The 25,314-nt window shown below is 42.1% G+C and overlaps 1 pseudogene; it reads right to left on the reverse strand.

Moving 5' to 3' along the window:
- Window positions 1-15,347: 15,347 nt before the first annotated feature.
- Window positions 15,348-18,346, reverse strand: LOC144309410 (ATP synthase F(0) complex subunit g, mitochondrial pseudogene; annotated as a pseudogene).
- Window positions 18,347-25,314: the final 6,968 nt, after the last annotated feature.

Consider the following 25,314-nt stretch of genomic DNA (forward strand, 5'->3'; position numbering starts at 1 on the left):
CCTCTGGAACCCCAATTTAACGTAAGCTTTTCTTCCTCAGGCTGTCATTCATTTCCCTTAACTATCTTCATGGTCTTTTAATTGTTTGTCTCTTTTTTCCTCCGTTTCCCTCTTTGCCATGAACTTGTCTTCTATGTCACTCACTCGTTCTTCCACCTTGTTAATCATCATTGTTAGGACTTCTAGTTTGGATTTCGTCTCATTCAATTTATTTTTAATTTCTGCCTCATTATATCTAAATTCTGCAGTCATGAAGTCTCTTGAGTCCTTTATGCCTTTTTCTAGAGCCACCAGTAGCTTTATAATAGTTCTTCTGAATTGGCTTTCTGACTTTGAATTGTAATCCAAATTTTGTAACTCTGTGGGAGAGAGAACTGTCTCTGATTCTTTCTTTTGAGGTGACTGTTTCCTTCTAGTCATTTTGCTCAGTGCAGAGTGGCCGAAAACAAGTTGTTATGGGAAAAGGATAAAAAGAGAGGAGAGAAAGAAGGAAAGAAAAGAAAAAAAAAGAAGAAAAATAGAAGAAAAAAGAGAAGAAAAATGAAAAAAGAGAGAAAGGGAAAAAGCGGTGGGGGAAGCAAACAGAAATCAAAAAGCAAAAAAAAATGGAGAGTATCCTCTGATTCTGTATACTGTAAGTTCCTTGACTTCCTCTAGAACTTTCCAGTGCTGCTTGGTCAATAATTTGTTTTTCCCCTGTCAATCTAGCTGGTCTTCTAGGGCAGGGGCCTTTTGTCCTGATTTTCAGTTGTTAGCACTTGGGGGAGCTGCTCTGCTCCCTGCCTGGTGCAGGGCTCAGTGAGTGATGTTTATGCTGCTTATCCAATGAGGCCACTGTGAGGCTCAGTGGGAGTTGTTTACACTGTGAGGCCCCAGGAGGAACAACCACAGTGGCGGCAGCCAGCTCTGGAGCCCTGAATTCAGCTCCCCTGGTACAGAGCTCTCAGTCTGCAGGGGCTGTATGCTCCTGGGATGGAGCTCTTGATCTGCTCAGCTTTGAGCAGGAGCATTCCTGCTGTCCTGGGCTCTCCCTGCCTCTGCCTGTCCAGGGGAGAGGCTGTATCCTGGTCTGTGTCCCTGGTGTCCTGTGCTCCTGGGCCTGTGGTGTTGGATTTGCATTCTGGCTGGGCAGACTCTCTCTGTGGAGCCACCACCTGAGACCTCTGAGTTGCTCCCTGGTCCAGCTGTGCCCACGTTGCAGCCCTTTAGGGAGCTCAGTGCACTCTTCCTGGGGCTCAGGTGTCTCTTAGTGTCCCAGGGATCCTGAGGGCATCCCTGACCCTCTTTGGTCTGCTCTAAATCCCAGCGAGTGGAGCGCCTTTCCGCCCGGGAAGGTTAATGAAGCTCCTGCTTCTCTGGGAAGGTGCTTTCCTATCCTGGGGGCACTGGCCGGGGCCTTAGCCTGGCTCCTTGCGGGGCCCTTCCCCCTTGGATGCCTTTTGTTTCTTTATTTTTTCCCCATCTTCCTACCTCGATAGAAGTGTGGACTTTTCTCAGTATAGCATTCCAGGTGTTCTCTCTTTAAATCTCCAGCCGAATTCTGTAGATTTTCAGGATTATTTGACGGTTATCTAGATAATTTGGTGGGTACAGGTGACTTGGGGACCCTACTCTTCTGTTATCTCACCTCCATTCCCGTTTTCCTGTTATATTTAGAGTGAGACCCAGTGGCCAAGTTTTGCCCTCTGAGAGCTGCAACCTTCACAATGTCTCCCCAAGATTCTGACCTATGGCATAATTATACCTTTGTCACACCGAGGTGCTTATTGACTGGCTTCTGACCAAATACAATGCAGCCAACAGAATTACATGTCACATCTACGTTCCAATTGCCACTATGCTTAGGGTTAGTGTCAGAGTTATGATTAGGGTTAAGGTTTAGTGTTAGTGTTAGGGTTAGGGTTAGTTTTAGGATAAGGTTTGAGTTAGGGTTTAGTGTTAGAATTTGGGGTTTAGGGATAGGGTTACAGTTAAGGTTTAGGGTAAGCATTAGTATTAGGGTTAGGTTTCATGTTCAGGTTTGTGGTCAGGTCAGGTTAGGGTCGGTTATGTTTTGGGTTACAGTTCTACTAATGTTCGAGCTAGCGTTTGGGTTAGTTTTTGGTTCAGGGGTTGGATTTGTGTCCGGGGTAATGTTAGGTTTAGGGTTAAGGTTAGGGTTAAGTTTAGGGCTCCAGTTCAAGTTAGGTGTTATGTTTCATGTTGGGATGCATGTTCAGATTACAGTTAGGGTTTGTGTTAAGCTTCAGATTAGGGTTTGAGTTATGGGTTTAGGTCAGAGTTAGGGTTAGGTTTCAGGTTCACATTAGGGACTACTTCTGCTCCCTTTGATTCATTTGCTTCTTCACAGGAAGCCCCCATTGTGATGCCCTCCCAATAGAAATCAAGAGATATATGAGATCCTGGGCTCTGAGAGTCGCTCACCAGGCAAAACCCATATAGTCTCTCAATGTGCTGTGTGGAGGTATTAGGTTCTTCTGCATCCAGAGACAAATATAAATATTTATTGTTCTAGTAAAAATATTTAAGTATATTTATTAATTTCTTGGAGAGAGAGAGAGAGAATTAACAGTGTGGCCAGCAGAGGGAGCGGGAGAATCAGGCTCCCTACTGAACATGGAGCCCAATGTAGGGATTAACCACAGACCCTTGTATCATAACCTGACCTGAAGGCAGAGACCAAACTGAAAGAGCCACCCAGTGCCCTTACTTGATCTTATCATCCATCCTAATGGTCGAAATGTGGGTAGATCCACTCATCCCATGAGGTGACCATGAAGATGTCATATCTAAAAAAACAAAAGAAACAGGTGCCTACAACGTTCAGAGTGATTGACTGATTGACACTCTGATTAGTCTTGAGACCAAGATACTGTATCTTCTGTATCCCTTCAATAATCTTAGAGACTAGAAATGTGTCTGCAAAACTAGGTGCTTAAGATATATTATTGGATGAAGGAATCCCAACCAGAACTTTCCATCTACTGAGTGGACCTTGAGTTGCTCTTCCTTCCCCCAGTAACCTCTATTCTGGGAACACCGCTAGGGGACACCCCAATAAATTGTATTCTCCAGTTCAGACCACAAGGGCAGCTGAAGAGACATCTGGCAAAGAGGAAGGCAGATGAAAGAGACTCTTGGGTTCATGACTAATATATCCGAAGTTGAGGTTTGTCCCCAGCACTAATGTTCTCATCTTGCCTGATATGACCTGGGTTCTAACCACAAAAGACATATCTTCCAACACCTGGCAGCTAAGTTTCTCCCCAGGAAGGGCATGTTCCTCTCCCCTGTCCTTTCTACACAAGACACACACACACTCATACACACAGACACCCACACAATGAGCAGTAAGATGTGTGAGCCAGCTTAGCTGAGGTCACAATGTGGGCTGACCTCTGGTGAGCTGCCCCAAGTTGCCTTGTGGTACCTGTTGATGTCTCCCGCCACATAATCAGACTCTTCTGAGAAGTTGGCCAAGCTGACATTGACAGCGACATGAAAATCTCTCCCTCTGGGCTTTCCAGAGCTCAGAGCAATTTAAAGTAGGACAACAGCAACAGAACATCTTGTTCTCTTTACCATCTCCAGATAAGTGAACTGGAAATCGTGAAGTTCTAGAACGCAGGTTTCTGCTTACCAGAGTTCTAAATCAGTTTAGACCTCTCACCAAGGAAGTGAAGTCAGTTTTTCAAGATTACAGCCCCTGGGCCCTTCCTTTTGTGAGACCTATCTAGAGCCTCTTCTTGGCAGATGACTGCTTACCCATGTCATCTCCTTAACTGTACATCATGAGCCAAAAATGCCAAAGCCACATCTCTGAAAATGCAAGTAAGGTCCTACCTTTGAGGAGATGGATTTGAATTCAGACCTTTATTTTACTGCTTGCTATCTCAGCTCTCTATCTCTCACATAGTTCCCAGTCTCACAGCCTGCACAGTGGTAGAATCAGGATAGAATCTAATTCCTAAGGACAGCATCAGGTGTCTCTGGATGATATTTATAATGCCTGTGGCCTTGTATCCTGTTATCCTATGTATGGGAGCCACAAATTGAAGGATGGAAAATTTACAAGACAGGGTGGCATGTGGCATTGAGTACCACTTTAAAGTGGCCAAGGTTCCAGCAATGTAATAATCACAATTGTCACTTTCCCTTTGGTCTCATTTCTATTGGAGCACCACGACTGGGTGGAAATGTTCCAATAACAGACATGGTCTTCTCCTCTAGTAAAACTGTCCAATTGTTTCCTGATTTATTTAGAATGAAACCGAGTGGCCTCATTTTGGCCTCTGAGGGCCACAGCCTTTACAATGGTTCCCAGCGATCCTGACCTGTGGCATAAGTATCCCTGTGTAACCCCGAGGGGCTTAGTGACTGGCTTCTGACCAATATAATACAGCCAACACAGTACAGCCAACACAATGGGATGTTACATCTAAGTCCAATTGAAACTATGGTTATAATTAGGGTTAGTGATAAGTTTAAGTTTTAGGGTTAGGGTTAAGTTTAGGGTTAAGGTTAGGATTAGAATTAGGGTTTAGCATGAGGGTAAGGGTTAGGGATTAGGGTTAGGATTTGTGGTTCAGGGATTGAGGTTAGGTGAAGGGTTTGGTGTTAGGGTTAGGTTAAATGTTATTTTTTGGGATCTAGTTTTCACAAGATTGAGTTCATATAGTGTTATGGTCAGTAGATGTTTTTGTTAGTGTTTGACTAGTGTTAAGGTTAGGGTTCGGGTTAGTGTTCCTGTTAGGGTTAGGCTTATGGTTAGTTTCAAGTTTGGGGCTCTAGTTAAGGTTGGGTGTAAGGTTTCAGGTTAGGGTTCATTTAGTGGTTAGGGTTAGGTTTCAGGTTAAGTTTCCAATAAAGGTTCATTTTAGGGGTTGGTGTAAGGGTTAAGGTGAGGGCTTGGTTGTGGTTTAGGGAACCCTTCTTCTGCTCCCTTTGACTTATTTGCCTCTTCACAGAAGGCCCCCAAACTGAAGCCCTCTCAATGGAAATCAAGAGATATGACATCTGGTCTCTGAGTGTTGGTCCCCAGCCACAACACCTGTACTTTCCCAACGTGCACTTTGGAGTCATCAAGGTTCTATTTCTGGATCCAAAGTCCAATCAAAGTATCTCTTGATGTTTTACACAAATTTTTATAGATATTTATTAATTTCTTGGAGAGAGAGAATAAGCAGGGTGAGTAGAAGAGGGAGCGGTAAAAGCGGGCTCTAACCCAGGATCCTGGGATCATGACCTGACCTGAAGGCAGAAGAATTCCATGATGGGGTGAAATGCTCCAAGATGCAGATATGGTCATCTTCTGTAATAAAACTGTCTAATTGTTTCCTCTTATATTTAGAATGAGTACCAGTTGCCTCAGATGCCTCTGAAGGCTGCAGCCTTCTCAAATGGCTCCCAGCAATCTTTACCTGTGGCATAAGTATCACTGTGTCCCCCTGAGGTGCTTAGTGACTGGCCTCTGACCAATATGACAGCCAACACAATGGCATGTCAGAGCTGAGTTCCAATTGGAACTTTGGTTAGGGTTAATGTGAGAGTTAAGGTTAGGATTAGGATTTAGGGTTAGGGTTTGGTTTAAGATTTAGGGTGATGGTTACAGTTAGGGTTTAAGGTTAGGGTTTATGGTTTATGGTTAGGTATTAGGATTAGGTTTTAGCGTTAGGGTTAAGGTTAGGGATAGGTTTTGGTTTGGATTTGGTCATGTTAGGGTCGGGTTCGGGTTAGGGTTTCTATTAAGGTTTGGGTTAGGATTCGGGTTAGGGTTAGGGTTAGGGTTACAGGATAGGTGTCAGGTTAGGTTAGAGTTAGTAGTTTGGGTTAGGATGAGGGTTAGGGTTTGGTATTGGTTTAGGAACCCCATCTGCTGCTCCATTTGACTCATTAGCCTCTGCACAGGAAGCCCCGCATAGTGAAACTTTCCAAATGCAACTCAAGAGATTAATGAGACCCTTGGCTCTGAGAGTCATTCCCCAGTCACAACACCTGCAGTCTCCCATCCTGCTCTGTAGAGAAATCAAGCTTCTCCTTCTAGATCCAAAGAACAACCAAAGTTTTATTTGAGATTTTACAAAAATTGTTGAGGATATTTATTAATTTCTTTCAGAGAGAGAAAGAGAGAGAGAGAGAGAGAGAATAAGCAGAGCAAGCTTCAGAGGGAGCTGAAGAAACAGGTTCTCATAGAGCCCAATGTAGTGCTCAAACACAGGACCTGACAAGGCTGAGGCCTAAATGACTGAGCCACCCAGTGCCCTTATTTGATCTTATCATCCATCCTAATGGTCGAAGTGTGGGTGGATCCATTCATCCCATGTGGTGGCCATTAAGATGTCTCATCTAACAAATTATGGACATGTGTGCCTGCGAGGTGTAGTGTGATTGACTATTTGACACTCTGATTAGACTTGAAACTGAGACACTGTATCAACTGTATTCCTTCAATGATCTTACTGACTATAAAAGTTTCTGCAATAGTAGGTGGTTAATCCATATTATTGGATGAAGTAAACCCAACCAGCACATTCCATAGACTGAGTGGGACCGGAGCTGCTCTACCTTCCCTCAGTGACATCTACTCTGTGCACATGAAGGACAAGTAGAATGACCAGCTAGATGGAATCGCAGAAGTCCTTCACCAACAGGAAAATTGCCTACTTTCCATGTGCTTCTGTAAACCCAGAGTGCCACAGACCCATGAGGGTTGATGTGGAGAGCGTCTTTGCTGTGGAGACAGAATTGCTACACATAAAGATACACAGCAGCCCTTTCTACAGGGCCAGGTACCATGTAAGTCTATGTCATGCTTTCTCGTATGATTTTCCACAGTAGCCCCATGAGGTTCATGCTCTTACCACAGCACTTTTCAGAGAAGGGAAAGGAAGATCAGAGAGGTTCACTGACATTCCCAAAACATATTGGTAGTAGAGGCAAGCCTCACACCCTGTGCTGTGTATGGGGTGGTCACTCACCTTTGGAACTGCTGGCACAGGACCTATTGGGCTGTGTTGAATACTGGTAGATACAGTAATTGAAAGGAATATTTGAGATGTTTTATCCTGGAAGGATGGCACCAGGGATTGTAAAAAATGATCTATTCTGCCTTCCTTCATCATCAGAATGTTCCATGCCTCACCCAAGGACAGGGTTGATGATTCCTTTTCACACAGAGACACAAGGAGGGGCACTGTGGTCAGCTTAAAAACCATGAACTACTGGGAAAATCAGGTTCTGACGCTCAGACCAGAGACTCCAATCCTCTCAGAAGTTGTACAGGACAAAGGACTTCAGTGCCCACACAGAAAAAGGTTCTAAACTTCAAAGTAACACAGGTTTGAGGGGAAACATGGAAACCATTGGTTGTGTCAATACATTTTTCTGTTCGCTTAGCAACAACAGCATTCTCTCAACTAAGGGCTTTTACTAATATCAGTATAACCAAACAGCTCATCCCAGAGGGGCAGCTGAGGGGACATCTGGCAAGGAGGAAGCCAGATGGAAGAGAGTCTGGGCTCATGACTAATATATACGAATTTGAACTTGGGCCACCTTCTCATCTTGCCTTCTCTGACCTGGGGTCTGAATATAAAAGATGTGTCAGGCTTCCAACACCTGGCAGCTGTTATCTGCCCAGGAGGGGAGTGTTCCTCTCTTCTGTCCTCGCAAAACACGAAAACATACTCACGGACACATATACACACAGGAACACACTCAGTGAGGAGTAACATTTGTGAGCCCACTCAGCTGAGATCACAGTGTGGACAGCTCTCCAGTGGGCTGCCCCACGTTCTCTTATGGTATCTGTTGTCTCCTAACATATAAACAGAAGCTTTGGAGAAGAGACAGAGGTGACTTTAGCAGTGACACTGTGCACCAGTCCAGAGCACCTGAAAGTAGGAATACCACAACAGAACATCTTGTTCTCTTGACCATCTCTATTTATATCAGCTGGAAAGCAGGAAGTTCTAGAATGTAGGTTCCTGGTTACCAGAGGGCTAAGTCATTTGTGGGTCTGTCACCAACAAAGTGAAGTTATTTTTACAAGATTCCAGGACTGGGGTCCCTTCCTTCAGTCAGATCTATCCAGAGCCCCTTTTTGACAGATTACTGATTACCCCATGTCATATCCGTAACTGTACATCATGAGCCAAAAATTCCATAGCCACAACTCTCTGAAAATGCAAGATCTGACCTTTGAGGAGATGGAGCTGAATTCAGACATTTATTTCTCTGTTTTTCCAGTTCAGTGTCCTATCTATGAATGGTGTCACTAACATAGTCCTCACCTGCACGGTGGTAGAATGAGGCTAGAAGATACTTCCTAGGGACATCATAAAGTGTCTATGGATGATTTTTATAATGCGTGTTAGTGGTATCCTATATATCTGAGGCACAAATTGAAGGATGGAAGATTGACAAGAAGGGGAGGGATGTGGCTGGAGTACCACTTGAAAGTGGCCTGGGTTACAGCAATGTAATATCACAATGGTCACTTTCCCTCTGTCTTCATTTCAATGGGAGCACCACGTTGGGGTGGAAAGGCTCCAAGATGCAAACATGGTCATCTTCTGCAATAAAACTGTCGAATTTTTTAATGTTATATATAGAATGAAACCCAGTTACTCACTTTGTCCTCTGAGGGCCACAGCCTTCACAATGCCTCCCTGATATCCTGATATGTGACATAAGTATCCTTGCATATACTCGTGGTGCTTAGTAACTGCTTCTGACCAATACGATACAGCCAACGCAATAACATGTCACATCTAAGTTCAACTGGAATTATGGTTAGCGTTCGTCTTAGGGATATGTTTAATATAAGGGTTTAGGGTTTAGTGTTAGGTTGAGGACTAGGATTAGGGCATTCTATAAGGGTTAGTTTTAGCTTTATGGTTAGGGTTAGGGATGAGATTTAGGGTTTAGGGTAGGGTAAGCTTTAGGGTCATGGTTCGGGATCAGGTTCGGGTCAGATTAGGGTTGCAATAGGTTACTGATAAAGTTCACCTAGTGCTCGCTTAAAATTTGGATAATGGTTCATGTTAGGGTTAGGGTCAAGTTTTGGGTTTTAGTTTGGGTTAGGGGATAGGTATCGTGTTAGGTTTTATGTTCAAGTTAGATTTAGGGTTCGGGTTAGGGTTTGGGTTCAGGTTTGGGTTAGGTTTAGGGTTGCGTTAGGTTCGGGTTAGAGTTAGGGTTAGCTTTGAGGTTTGGGTTCCATTTAGGGACCCATCTGATTCTCCCTTTGACTCATTTACCTTTTCACAGGATGCTCCCAAAGTGAGGCCCACACAATTGAACTCAAGAGATATGAGATCCTGGGCTCTGAGAGCTGCTCCCAGCCACAACCCCTGTAGTCTCCCAACGTTCTCTGTGCAGCCATCAATGTTCTCTTTCTGGAACCAAAAACTAATCAGTTTTACTTGATCTTTGCACATTTTTAAGGATATTTATTAATTTCTTGGAGACAGAGAATAATCAGGGTGAGCAACAGAGGAAGTGGGAGAAGCAGGCTGCCCACTGAGCAGGGAGCCCAATGTGGAGCTCCAACTCAGGACCCTGGGATCATGACCTGACCTGAAATCAGATGCCTAACTGACTGAGCCACCCAGTACACTTACTTGATATTGTGCATCCGATTGATCCAATGTGGAAGAATTCATTCATCTCATGAGGCAGCATGAGGATGTAACAACCAACAAACTATGGACATGTGTGCCTATGACATCTGGTGTGATTGTCTGAAACTCTGATTAAACTTGAGACAGAGACAGTCTATCTACTCTATTCTTTCAATTATCTTAGTGACTAGAAATGTGTCTGCTATAGTAGGTGCTTAAACTACATGATTAAATGAAGGAATCTCAACCAGCACCTTCCATATACTGAGTGGAACTGGAGCTGCTCTTCCTTCTCTCAGTGACCTCTACTCTGGGCCCATAAAGGACAAGTAGCAGGACCAGGTAGATGGAATCAGATAAGTCCTTCACCAACAGAAAAACTTGCTTTTACGTGCATCTGTAAACCTAGAGTGCCACAAGCCCATGAGGGTTGATGTGGTGATCTTCTTCTCTAGGGAGAGAGAACTGCTACACATTAAGATGCCCAGCAGCAGTTCTACAGGGCTTGGCACCAGGTAAATCTATGCCATGTTTTCTCGCAGGATTTCCCACAGTAGCCCCATGAGGTTCTATCTCTCACCATTGCACTTTTCATCGGAAGGAATGAAGCTCAGATAAGTTCACTGGCATTCCCAAAACATACCGTTAGTACAGCCGAGCCTCACCCCATGTGCTGTGCATGGGGTAATCACTCAACTTTGGAACGGCCTGCAGGGGACCTGTTGGATTGTGGTGAACAGCTGTAGATAAAGCAAATGATGATATTGTTTAAGAGGCCTCTATCCTGAAAAGAAGACACCAAGGTTGTACAAAGTATCTATTCTGCCTTCCTTCAGTGTCAGCATGGTCCATGCCTCACACAGGGACAGTTTTGAATGCTTTTCGCACTAGAGATGCAAGGAGGGCCACTGCAGTTAGCTTCAAAACAACAAACCATTGAGAATAAAAGAGTCTGGTGCTCAGACGAGAGACTTCCATACCCTTGGGAATCTGTACAGGACAAAGGACTTCACTGCCCACACAGAAAAAGGTTCTAGGCTTCAAAGTACCACTGGTTTGAGGGGAGACATGGAAACCGTTAGTAATTTCAACACATTCTGTTAGCTGAACATCAACAGCATTTCTCTCAACTCAGAGTTTTACGAAGAGCAGTATGCCATTGAGTCATCAGTAAACATCCCCACTGCAGATAGAACAGAGAGGGTTTAAATCTCAAATGGTGCTCAAGGTCACATACATTTGGCCTGAGAATAGACAAAAGCATAGGCTGCTTGGCATTTCCTCAAAGGTGATGTAGCTAGGTCTGTTCCTGACATAGGAAGGAAGTGTCAGGGGAGAACCACGTTTTCCTCAGGCCCCAGGGGAGCAAATTGTTTCCAGTATGTGTTCTTGCCTTGCCCTGATCATCTGTGAGTCTTGGTTTTGACCATGAATGCGACCTGTTCTCACCCCAGACCGGCAATTGAAGTTGTTGTTGGTTTGATGCATCTGTTCTTGTCAGGGGAAATGAAGTAATTGGACCATTGGAGCAAATCATCCAATATTTGCTGTGTGGATCTCTACAAAATGGACAGAGCCTGATATGGGGGTTAGGAGGCATCAGAGGCCTTCCCTCTAATCTGGGGATCCAGGTTATGGCAGATCTAGCAGCTAAAAGAGTCTGTGTGAATATAAGATGTTCTTTGAAATATTGCAGAAGTGGCAAGTGAATGTCATCAAGTCAAGTGCCAAGGGCCTTGAAAGTCTGAATAACTGTTGTAGGCGGCCTCATTTCTGGAGAATTACAGAGATATATAAGCACACATCTCATGACCTGTTGGGCCTACATTGATCTGATATGTTCTGATGAACAAGTTTTAGAGAAACACATAGAAAGGTTTCATCCCACCCTTCCTATTTTGTAAATCACCCTCTTTAGTCTGATGCTTTGTAAAGGCTCAAAAACGTTCTGTTTAAGGATATTTACTAATTTCTGCAAAGACAGTGGAGCTGGGTTCTACACAGAATAGTTGGGACGTGTAGGTGAAATAATAACAAATAATAGTAAAACTCATAGATACTCATTGCTTTGTGTGAAACAAACCACCCCCACTTCTCAATAACATGCAAATATTCTGCACCATTCCAACATAGGTTAAGAGTGTCTTCCCACCTCATATGTAGCTGGAGGTTAGTAGGGGAGTTTCAGATCTGTTTGCAGTTTTGCTTCTCAGGCACTCATGAGGAAACATTATGGAAAGGCCCCAAGTTTCTCTCCATGTTCCTCTGAGGGCCATAGTTGTACAGAGAACCCTCTTGCCATTCTCACCTCAGAACCGCATTGATCCATGTTTGCCTGGTGCACCTGATAATGGTCTAGGGAGTTAGAAGTGTTGAAGGCACAGACCATATCCTCTGTGATCTCCTGGGTGCAGCTCTGCAAATAAAGTCCCCCATATGAACGGGGCCAAAAGACATTAGGGTCCTCCCTGGATATCATTGCAAGAGGATAGCCCCATTCAAAACCATGTTCTCCAATTCAGGCCACAAGGGCAGCTGAAGAGAAATCTGGTAAAAAGGAAGCCAGCTGAAAGAGGCCCTTGGGTTCATGACTACCATATTTGAAGTTGATTTTGGTCCACAGTACTCTCCTTCTCATCTTGCCTGCTATAACCTGGGTTCTGTACACAAAAGATGCTTCAGGCTTCCAACACCTAGCAGCTGTTTTCTGCCCAGGAAACGCATGTTCCTCTCCTCTGTCCTCTCTTGCAGAGAGAGAGAATCAGTGGGGTGAGCAGCAGAGGAAGCGGGATAAGCAGGCTTCCCACTGAGCAGGGAGCCTAGTATAGGGCTCAAAACTAGGACCCTGGGATCATGACCTAACCTGAAGGCATGGGCCTAACTGAGCCACCCCAGGCCTTTACTTGATCTTATCATCCATCCTAATGGTTAAATGTGGGTGAATCCATTCAACTTATGAGGCATCCATGAAGATGTCTCATTTAACAAACTATAGACATGCGTGCCTATGAGGGTATTGTGATTGACTGTCGGAGACTGATTAGACTTGAGACTGAGACACTCTATCAACTATATTCCTTCAATGATCTTAGTGACTAGAAATGTGTCTGCAATAGTAGATGCTTAATCTATATTATTGGATGAAGGAATCCCAACCAGCACTTTCCATATACTGAGTAGGACTGGAGCTGCTCTGCCTTCCCTCAGTGACCTCTACTCTGGGCCCATAAAGGACAAGTAGCAGGACCAAGTATTTGGAATCATGTAAGTCCTTCACCAACAGGAAAGAGGAAAACTGCCTCTTTTCCAGGTGCTTCTGTAAACCCAGAGTGCCATGAGGGTTGATGTGGAGAACTTCTTCACTGGGAGAGAGAACTGCTACACATGAAGATGCCCAGCAGTCCTATATACAGGACCAGACACTATATAAGTCTATGCCATGTTTTCTCCTGGGATTTCCTACAATAGCCCTATGAGGTTCATCCTTTCACCACAGCGCTTTTCAGAGGAGGGAAAAGTAATCTCAGAGAGGAGCAGTGATATTCCCAAAATATACCGATTGTAGGTGCCAGCCTCAAGCCCTGTGCTGTGTATGGGGTGGTCACTTATCTGTAGAACTGCTGGCCCAGGACTTTTGGACATTAGAGGTCTTCCCCCTAATCTGGAGTCCCAGGTTATAGCAGATGTAGCAACTAAAACAGTCTGTGGGGACACATATGTTTTTCCTTGCAGCACGGCAGAAATGGCAAGAGAATGGCCTCAGGTCAAGTGCCAAGGGCCTTGAAAGTCTGAATTACTGTGGCAGTTCCCACCTCATTTATGGAGTAATATAAAGATCTATTAGGACACAGCCTATGACCAGTTGGGCGTATAATAATATGATGTGTTCTGACAGATGACACTTTATAATGGAACATTTAAAAGGGTGTCTTCCCACCGTTCTTTTTGTATTACATCACCCTTCTTAGTGTAATGATTTGTAAGGGCTTGGAGACGTTCTGCAGGGACAGTGGAGCTGGAATCTACAAAGGATATTTGGAGGAGTTGGCGAAATAATAAAAATAATAGTAAAATGCAAACATACTCACTGCTTTGTGTGAAACAAACAAATCACCCGCACTCCTCAAAAACCTGAAATATATTATGCATGATTCCAACATAAGTAGAGTGAAGTCACTTTTTCAAGATCCCAACACCTGGACCCCTTCCTAAAGTGAGACCTATCCAGAACCCTTTCTTGGCCGATGACTGCTTATCCCATGTTATCTCCTAAACTGTACATCATGAACCAAAAATGCCATAGCCAAAACTCTCTGAAAATGCAAGTAACGTCCTACTTTTGAGGATATTGAGCTGAATCCAGAGTTTTATTATTCTGTTTACTTTCCTGGTTCTGTGTCCTATCTAACCCCCTGTCTCTCACTTACTCCCCAGTTTCCCAAACTGCACTGTGGTAGAATCAGGCTGGAATTTACATCCTAGGGATATTATCAAGTGTCTATAGATGATATTTATAATGCATGTGGGCTGGTATCCTGTGTGTCTGAGGCACAAACTGAAGGATTGGAGATTGACATGAAGATGTGGGATGCAGCATGGAGTACCACTAGATAGTGGCTTGGATTCCAACAATGTAATGTCACAATGGTCACTTTCCCCCTGGTCTCATTTCAATGAGGGCACCATGATGGGGTGGAAATGCTCCAAGATGCAGACATGGTCATCTTCTGTAGGAAAACAGTCCAATATTTCCTGTTAATTTATATAAGTTGCCTTGTAGGGCAATGAGGGCCACAGAATTCAAGATGGCTCCAAGCCATCCTTGCTTGTAGCATAAATATCACTGTGTCACCCCGAGGTGCTTAGTGACTGGTTTCTGACCAATGTGATACAGCTAACACAATGGCATGTCACATCTAAGTTCCAATTGGGAATAGGATCTTACTTCCTATTTCTTTCCTCTCCTGTTCCACTCATTCATGTTCTACTTCTGACCCTTTCCCTTTACCATTTTCTTCTCTATCTGAATAAAAAATCAACCAGAGACATTTTGAGCTGTCATGTATAGAGTCTGATGTGGCAGCGAACTGAGTCCACTTGACAGAAAGTCCTCTTCCAGGCTAACCTCCAATGAATCCATATCCACTACCTCTGATACCTTGAGGTGGAGGAACCAAGCTAATTTGTGCCTTGTTTCCTCATCCACAGAACCAGAGAGAAGTTAAATATAGAATTTGTCAGATGCGAGGTATTGGAGCAATTCAGTAGCAGAGGAACAATACACTACTAACAGTCTGCTAGGCCTCAATATCTCTCCATGCCCTAATTCCACTCCTAAGATCTCCTCTGCATTTCCCCTCAGCCATGCTTGTTGACTTTTTCACCTCCTATGGCTTAACCATCTTCCATTAGTCAGTTTCTGCAGCAGGGTTCCTTTCTTCTCAACACACCGCACACAGACGTGTGCAGATCTAACTCGCTTTTGTTATTGTCTTCTCAGCAATGTCACCATCAATGAGACCTTTCATAACTTTTTCTCCAATGACTCCCAGCTGTGGTTCACAGCACACAGTCCTGTGTAGCATTCAGCACTTGGTTTTTGTTTCATGTGTGGCAGTTTCTGTGCCTTTGTCCATCTCCAGACTATGATTGCCTAAAGGCAGGGAGTTTATGGTATACTCAGCTCCACACATGGGCCCACCAAAGTACCCATGTGCTTAGTGCCTAGTTATGGAATGAATCAATCAGAAGTTTATGGAAGCCTCTTCCCCTTTTAACCACCTCGACTGCTGGGATAAATGCCACTAAGAGTTTCAAGTTGTCTCTGGGCAGGAGGATGACCACAGTGGCCACTGCAGGAGTCTTTCCTCTGCAGTTCCTTCTGTAGAAGTCCCTAGATACTATTGCAAAGGAGGACTCCTGCATCATGTTCTCCAGCTCTAGCATTGCAGCCCCAGGCCAGCCCACTATAAAAGAGATGGATAGTTTTATTTGTGTGTCCTGAAGGCAGTGTCTTTCCGGGATCACAGGACAAAGGAGCAGGACCTATGGGCTCCAAAGGCACAGTAAAGAACCACAAAGAATCCTTTTCATTGCTTTCCTGTAGCCTCCTGTCCTCTTTACAATTATGGGACCTCACCTCAGCCAGAAGAGTGACCCTGCACCCATCCATGCCTATCTCAATGAGGATCCTGTCAGGTGGAGGCTGGTCTTGTCACTGAACCTCAGACGCAGTACACAGTGCTCTCGCATTTTCCTAGTGCAAATAAGCACATGATAAGCCGGTAGACAACATGACTAATCATCAGAAAAATGCAAGTCAAGAATACAATGAGAAATAACATCTCATCCATTGGAAGAGCTATCATCGAAAAGACAAAAGAAATGCTGCTGAGAATGTAGAGTGAAGGGAACCCTTGGGCACTGTTGTTGTGATCGCGGATTACTACAGTTGCTATGCAAAACATATGGTGGTTCCTCAAAATTTGAAAACAGAACTACCCTATGATCAAGCAATTCCACTTCTGGGATGAAATCCGGAGAAAACAGAATATGGCTAGGTATTGATTGCACCTCCATGATCAGGAAACACTATTTTGAACAACCCAGAGGTGAAAACTTCCGTGCCCATCAATGGTGAATGGATAAATAAGTGTTAGCTGTAGAATGAAATATGAGTCATCCATAGGAAAGGAAATATTGCTACCTGAGGTAATGGTACTGCACTTTGAAAGCATTATGCCAAGTGAAAATCAGCGAGACAGAGAATGGCATATATTCCCTTATGTGTGGAATCCAAAATGAAAAAAATGAAGAAAAAATCTAATTCAGAAAAAGAGATCAGAGAGAAGTAACCAGAATGGGGGTTGAGGGAAAGGTATAAAGGTACCTCTTTTGCAAATATCTTCACCCATTCTACAAGTTGCTGTTTAGTTGGTTGATCATTTCCTTCGCTGTGAAGCTTTCTAATTTGGTGAAGTCCAGTAGTTCATTTTTGCTTTTGTTTCCCTAAAAACTGAAGTAAGTCTTTGTAGAAACTGAATACCAATTGTTTCTTGTCTTGGTTTCATTTTCATTTTGGTGGGATTCCACCCTACCCCCCGCTGTGAGTAACCTTTATGGAGTCTGTCACTGTTTTGAAAAGGACATCAAAGATAAATAAAATAAAGATTTTATTTATTTATTCATGAGAGACACACACACAGAGAGAAAGGCAGAGACACAGGCATAGGGAGAAGCAGGCTCCGTGCTAGGAGAGTGATGTAGGCCTTGATCCCAGGACTCCAGGATCACCCCGGGTTGAAGGTAGGTGCCAAACCCACTGAGTCACCCAGGGATCCCTGCTTTGATGTCCTTGAATGTTTTCACTTTTGTCTTGAACTAGGGTCTTGAATTAAAATAGATTTGCATTTGAGAATTAGTTTGGAAATAATTCCTTCAAAAGCCATATAATGGTCCTGATAGAAATAAGAATATTTATCACCTCTAATCTTGGGTGTCACCATATCTGTTTCCTGATCTGCAGAATGACTCAACAGTACCTATATCTTGGGGACATATCACGTACTGTAGGAGGCTTATCGTGATTGGTACACACCCACCCTCTTTTGCCTGTTATTAAAAGAAACAATGTTAGAAACACCTGTACACACTTTCATCCACCTGCATGTCTCTTCCTAGGCTGATCTATGATGCAGTTGAGAATGATCACTTGAAAATTGTCCGCTTGCTCCCCTTCTATGGTTCTGACCCCACTTTGGCTACATTCTCAGGTATGAAAAGGACTCACAGCGATCTTATGGAAATGTTTCTGGCAGGTAGGTCACTTCAGGAAACAGGAATGGCAAAGTTTAAGAAGTGTTCTTTATCCAAACTCAAATGATAGCTGATTTACATTTTACAAGATAGAAATTAAAAAGCTTTAAATTTTAGGATGGCAGTGTTTGCCTTTTGTGTGGTATAAGACAGTATTCTACTTAAGCTAATTAGTTTGGTGATCAGCTATTGCTTCTACACTTACTTTGGCCTACTTGTATTAATGTTTACAAAGATTTCCTAAATATATGCATGTTCTACATGTGCACTTTAAAGATAGGTATTTTTTTTGATACATTATTTTATTCAAATACCAGTCTGGCCACACAGAGCCCAAGAACACTCAGATAATAAGCCACATAGGAAGAGATGTTAAGGGATCCCTGGGTGGTACAGCAGTTTAGCGCCTGCCTTTGGCCCAGGGTGCGATCCTGGAGACCCCGGATCGAATCCCATGTCAGGCTCCTGGTGCATGGAGCCTGCTTCTCTCACTGCTTCTCTGCCTCTCTCTCTCTCTCTCTGTGTAACTATCATGAATAAATAAAAATTGGAAAGAGAAAAAAAAACTTAAAAAAAGAAAGAGATGTTAAGGATTGGTCTTCCACATTACAGCCTGTATGTATGCTTACCTGTGACCTTGCCAACATCAAACCACATCCACACCTTGTTGGCCACCAAACCATTCAGCTGAGCTTCCTTAACCATGAGCTGTTTAAAGCTACCAGTTTGAGCACTCTTGAACAATTTTGTTCAAGCTCTTAATAGCTGTAGGTATCTCAGCAAGTGTTGGAGGAACCAGCTCAACAGGCATAGTGCCAAAATGTGGTCAGTCAAGGCTTCCAGTAAGTCACAGCAGCATTCACCAGTGCCAGAGCCTAATCAGCGAGGTTACTGATGACCTGGGCCATGGTTCCAGGATGAAAGTAGGTTGGGTATCTTTATGTTTCAAGTCCAGGAGATAACAGAGATTCAAACACCCCAGTCTTGAGATTATTAGAGCGATTCCATGGGTTTTAGCACAAAAGCTGTTGTTTAAGGCACAGTCATTAGAGGATCCTTAAAACACAGCACAAGTTTTTTCTGAATGCGAGGAATGTGTATAGTTAAATTTCTTATCATTCACTTACTGTCAAACAATGCCACTGACTCGGATGGTAATAAACCCTCATTTATCTTGTTAGTCTAATGGTGGAAAAAAAACACATCTTAGTGTCAAAGAAGAGAGAGGGAAATGCAGTGCTCCTTTATTTTTGCATCTGGAAGCTAAGCAATTCTTAGGTTGCAATCTGGTGTTTGTGGAGTACTACTAGTGTTAGAGATGACCCATATCTAGCTAATAGCAGTGATTTGGTGTGCAGATTCTTACCAGATAGGGCCAAACTATTCTTTTAGTTTGTTTGAGAGTTGTAATTATGTGCAGCAAGAGAATTCTCTCAGATGTGCAGGAAATGACATGCTAGCCTCTTCCAAATTCATAGGAGAATGCCCCAACTCTGTCTGCATTATTTTCTATCAGCAAATTTTACTCTGTTATTTTTAAATTCATTTTAATTGTGGTTACAAACATATAACTTTACATTTTCTTATACATTAAAAATTTTGGGACATTTCCCTTATTTATTTGAGAGAGGCACATAGAGCATGAGTGGGGTGTGGGGACGGATGGGGGGACAGGCAGAAGCAGAGGGAGAAGCAGATTCACATTTGAGCAGGGAGCCCAATGAGAGGCTCTGTTCCAGGACTCTGGGATCATGACCTGAGGCGAAGGCAGATGCTTCATCCATTGAGCCACCCAAGCATCCCTCTCTTACACATTCTTAGGTGTACAACTCTGCAGTGTTAAATATATTGATACTATGTAGCATCTCTAGAACATCTTCATTTTATAGAGCATCCATTAAACACTAATTTCCCTTCCCCTTCCCTCCAGACTCTGGTAGATAATATTCCTTTTAATTTTGTGTGATTTTGGCTAGTTTTGATACTTTACAATATTTGACCTTCTTTTTTTTATTTTTTTAATATTTGACCTTCTGTGACTGGCTTTCACTAAGCATAATACTTTAAAAAATCATCCATGTTTTTATGTGTGTCAGAATCTCTCTCTCCCTTTCTTTTTCCAAATATAAAGTTTTTTTTAGTTTTTTTTTTCCATCTTGAATCAAGATAAAAGCAGTATGGTTTGTTTTAAAATAAAAACTTTTGAGTTTTTGGTACCAAATTCTAATTTTAGTACATAAATCCACACCAAAATGAGTCCTATATATTTTTAAAAATAAATCAAATCCAGGAACTCATTTATTTATTTATTTATTTATTTATTTATTTATTTATTTATTTATTTATTTATTTATGATAGTCACAGGGAGAGAGAGAGAGAGAGAGAGGCAGAGACACAGGCAGAGGGAGAAGCAGGCTCCATGCCCCGGAAGCCCGATGTGGGATTTGATCCCGGGTCTCCAGGATCACCCCCTGGGCCAAAGGCAGGCGTTAAACCACTGCACCACCCAGGGATCCCCTGGGAACTCTTTTTAAAAATATACTGAATGATACTGCATTGTATGTATATACCACATTTGTTTATCTATTCATGTGAAGATGGGTATTTGAGGTGCTTCTACCTCTTAGGTATTGTGAGTAATGTTGTAATGAATATGCAATTAGCTGAGATCCTGCTTTCAATTATCTGAGATATGTTTTCAGAACTGGAATTGCTGGTTCCTAGGGTATCTCTGTTTTTACCTTTCTGCACCAGCTTGTATGCCCACAAACAGTGTAAGAGGGTTCCCCTTTGTTTGTCTGCATCCTCACCAACATCTGTTGTTTCCTGTAATTTTCACTGTAGCCATCCTAATGGATAGAATGTGATATGTCATTGTTCATTTTCCCTAGTGATGAATAATGTTGACTATCTTTCTGTGTGCTTATTAATAATCATTCCTGTCTTCGGAGAGTTGTCTATTCAAGTCCTTTCTTCATGCTTTAATTGCGGGATATTTGGCTTCCCTCTCCCCCTCTATTCCTTCCCTTTCTTCTTTCTTGCCAAAATTCCTTCTATATTCTGGCTGATATACATGATTTGCCCCTCCTGATATACATGATTTACAGATATTGTCTCGCATTCAGCAGGCTGTCTTTTACATCTGTAATGTTTACTTTGATACACGGAAGTTTTTAAGTTTAAAGGCACATTTTGCTGCCTTTTATTGTGTTGCCTTTCTTTTAGTGTCATATCCAAGAAACTATTGGGTTGCAATTTTATGAGTGTTTTCCCCTACACGGTTACATTTTTAGGTCTCATGTTTAGGTCTTTAACACATTGGGAGTCATTTTGTGCCTACGGTGGAAGGTAAGGATCCAGCCTCATTCTTTTATGTATATACAATATTCCCAGGACAGTTTGTTAAGGAGAAGTCCTTAGCAGCCTTGTCAAGACATTTTCACAGTTTGTTATCGGCTCTCTGTTCTTTTGCTTTAGCCTATATGCCTGTCTTTAAGCCGATATGATACTGTCTGTATTCCTGTTGCTTTATAGTATGGTTTGAAATGAGAACTGTGAAGCCACTATGTTCTCTTTGAAGATTACTTTGGCTCTTTGGCATCCCTTGAGATTCCACATGAATTTTAAAATAGGTTTTTCTATTTTTTAAACAAAACTATGTCATTGGGGTTTTGATAGAGATTGCTTTCAATCTATAGTTTGCTTTGGGTCAGCAAATTTTAAATATTAAGTTTCAGAACCCAGGTGTGTGTGATATGGATATCTTTCCATCTATCTGTACTTTCTTAGAACTTTGAAATCAAAGTTTCATAGTTTTGAGTATACAAGTGTTTTGTCCCCTTGGCTGAGTTTATTCCTGAGTACTTACTCTTTTTTGATGCAATTGTGCTATTGTTTTATTTTCTCGTAGGATTCTTAGTGGAAAAACAAACCAGTTTCTGTGTTTTGACTATGTATCCTGGAACTTTGCTTAAAATGTTTTTGTTGTTGTTTTAAAGATTTTGCTTATTCATTCAGGAGAGGCACAGAGCGAGAAGCAGAGACATAGGCAGTGGGAGAAGCAGGCTCCCTGTGCAGAGCCCAAAATGGGACTGGATCCCAGGACCCCGGGATCATGACCTTAGCCACCCAGGTGTCTGAAATTGTTTTAACTTTTTTTTTGGTTTTAACTTTTTAAAAATCTTGTTACTTTTGTTCCCTCTCCAGATCTTTTAAGTGACCGCGGGAGTCACAGTGATGATGATTTTATTGCCCCTTGGGAGATCTATGGAAGCTCTGTGTGTGGTAAGCAGTATGATTTATTTTTCAATCTACAGGGAAATGAATGTATTACATAACATTTCTCACTGGTGTGGGTGAAGGGTAGGTAGAAGTTTGGTGGGTGCTATAAGCAGAGATCATTAGGAAATATTCTCTGCTTCTTTATAATCATTTAATTAATAAGACCTAAAATCTTGTTGGAGTGGACTGATTCCTTTTCTCTTTTTTTTTCCATTAGAACCAGATGAGAAAGATCGACATAATGTTTTGGTAAACCCTCCAGGACCAGAGGACCAGGATGATGAAAATAAGGCTAACAACAGTGATATGTTTGAATTTGAATTTTTGGACAGCCCCCTCTTACCATGTTATAACACCCAGGTGTCTGTCAGAGGTAAGCATTTATATCTTAGGATTGAAAAGTTTTGAATGTTGGGTTAGCTGGGCCTGAAAACTCTTTTAAGCTGAGGAGAGTGGGTGAGTGCATTGTAAGTGTCCATGAATCTCACTTAATGATCCTGTCCTGAAAAGATTAGTTATTCCTGGTGGGGTCAGATGGATCATGCAATATAAACTGTCCCAGTGAGAATACTACCAAGGCTAATAAGACCCCTGAGTCCAAAGCATTAAAGTTGTCATTCACTGGAAACCACAGAAGAGTTGGTCACTAGGATACCTCAATACTAATACTAGAGGCTTGGCAACATGCCCTATATGTACCTTCTCAGGCACACGAATGAAGTGTACTGCTCTCTGTTGTTGTTGTTTTAATTTTTATTTATTTTTTTATGATAGTCACACAGAGAGAGAGAGAGAGAGGCAGAGACATAGGCAGAGGGAGAAGCAAGCTCCATGCACTGGGAGCCCGATGTGGGATTCGATCCGGGGTCTCCAGGATTGCGCCCTGGGCCAAAGGCAGGCACTAAACCGCTGCGCCACCCAGGGATCCCTGCACTCTGTTGTTAATCTCCCTTTCCTAATTCATGGTTCCTGGAATCTTTGAATATAAGATTTGCTTAAATCAAGTCTTGCCCTCATTGTGGAGCCAGCAAGTCCTGGTAACCAGTCTTTCAGGATTTCCATATCAACAGACCTGTGCTCTACTGTGTGTTAACAAAGGAGATAGATAAACATTTTCATCCTTGGTTTCTCAAGTTTTAAGTTTGCCTGTCATTATAAGCCATCAATCTTATTAGTGATAGAAAACATATGTATATATTATACAGTCAAAATTATACATTTTGACTTTTACAAGAAAATCCTGCCTTTTTAACAGCTCTATGAAAATGTTCTGAGGAAGCAGCAAAACTGTTGAATAAACGAGAAAATGGAAGTATTTTGTGTTCTATGTTCCTAAAATATATGTTTTTTATTGCCATTTAAAAAAATACTGGTGTTCAGTTTCTTAGACTTATATAAGTTTATAGCCCCTGTAAAAACTGAATCATAGTGAAGCTATGCAAGGAAATATGCTCTGGATATGATCTTGAGTGTCCCCCACTCCCTAAAATCTCAACTCTAGGACTGTGCATGCTATGCCTGCATACATATATATAAATATACACAAACATATGTTATTTAGATAAACATTATTCAGCTCTCCAATTTTTATTGCTGTAAAATATACATATTATAAAATTTGCTATTTGGACCATTTTTAAAAGTATGGTTTTTTAAATGTACAATCTTAATGGTATTAAATATAATGTTGTGCTACCATCCATCCATCTCCACCATCCAACTCAAGAACTCTTTTCATCTTGCAAAACAAAGTGCTAAATAGCTGCTCATTCCTTCCTACCATACTCCCTGTACAATATTCTGTGTCTCTGTAATTTGAACACTTCTCAGTATCCCATCAAAGAAGAATTATCCACTATTTTCCCTTTTTGTTGTTACTTAATTTCCCTCAGGCCAAAAATCCTGAAGGTTCACCATGTTGTACCACATTGCAGAGTTTCCTTGCTTTTTAAGGCTGACGGACATTCTATAGTACATTTTGAGCATGTTTTGCTTAACCATTCATCCATTGAGGGAACCTAGGTTTCTTCCATGCTACCTTTCAAGATCATTTAAGTTCTGTCAGGTAGGTACCTCGAAATAAGAATTTCTGGTTTATAACATAATGATAGTTTTAAGTTTTTTTAGGGAATGACATTCTGTTTCCATTTTTACATTATAGCCAGCAGGGAACAAATGCTCCATTATCCACATCCTCTCCAACACATGTGTTGCACAAATTGGTTTAACTTTGTGAATCCAGGTTGTCATCTGTTGTCTGTGCTTTTGGTACCATATCTAAGAAATTATTGCTAAACACCATCTCACGAAGTTTTTGCCATACATTTCCATCTCAGAATCTGGCAGTCTGAGCTCTTGGGTGATTTTTGTACATGGTGTTTCTTTAGGCCCCAACTTCATTCTTTTACATGTTAGGAATCCACTTTTTCTAGCACATTTGTTGAAAACACTGTCATTTCCATGGAATGGTCTTGGCCACCGGGTCGAAACTCATTTGACCAGGTATGTGGGGACTTTCTCTGGGCTTTAATTTGTCCTGTTAGTCTTTACAACTCTCTTCATGCTGTACAACAGTGTTTTGATGACGGTAGCATTACACTAAGATTTAAAATCAGGAAATATTATCCTATCCCTCTCCTCCAGGTCTGTTCTTTCTCAAGGTTGTTTTGGAAGTTCAGGGTTCTGTGAGATTGCACATGAATTTTAGGATGGATTTCTATTTCTGGAAAACAAAATACAAACAAATAAAACACATCTTTGGGACATTGACATAGATTGCACTGAATTGGTGGATACCTTTTGGTATCATGGACAGCTTAACAACGTTAACTCTACTAATTTGTTAGTATGGATGGTCTTTCCACTCACTGTGTCTTTAATGCCTTTCAGCAATATTTCATGGTTTTCTTTATACAGCTCTTCCACGCCCTTGGTTAGCTTCATTCCTAAATACTTACTCTTTCTGATCCTATTATAATTGGAGATATTTTCTTAATTTTCTTTTGGTTACGGTTACTCTATAGAAATGCACCTAATTTCTTTTTCATTTAGGTGTGACAAACATATACTGTAATACTTACAGGTGTAGAATTTATTTTTTTATGAGCTCAAATAAGTATTTTTTAATAATAAATATTTTTTATTGGTGTTCAATTTGCCAACATACAGAATAACACCCAGTGCTCATCCCATCAGGTACCCCCCTCAGTACCCCCCACCCAGTCACCCCCACCCCTGCCCTCCTCCCCTTTCACCACCCCTAACTCTGGGAAAAGAACTACAGGTGTAGAATTTAAAGATTCATCACTTCTTATACTACCCAGTGCTAATCACGACAAGTGCCCTCCTTAGTGCCCATCACCCATCTCTCCCATCCGCTACCCACTCACCATTGGTAACTAACCATTCATTCCCTAGGGATCAGCATACCTTAATGATTTTTCATCTCTCTCCTTGTTTCCTTCTGCTTGTTGACATTGTTTCTTAAATTCCATGTATGAGCAAAATCATACGGTATTTGTCTTTCTCTGACTGACTTGTTTTACTTAACACGATATTCTCTAGCTCCACGTTGTTGCAAATGACAAGGTTTCA

The sequence above is a fragment of the Canis aureus genome, chromosome Y (assembly GCF_053574225.1).
Source record: "Canis aureus isolate CA01 chromosome Y, VMU_Caureus_v.1.0, whole genome shotgun sequence".
In the NCBI taxonomy this organism is placed as follows: Eukaryota; Metazoa; Chordata; class Mammalia; order Carnivora; family Canidae; genus Canis; species Canis aureus.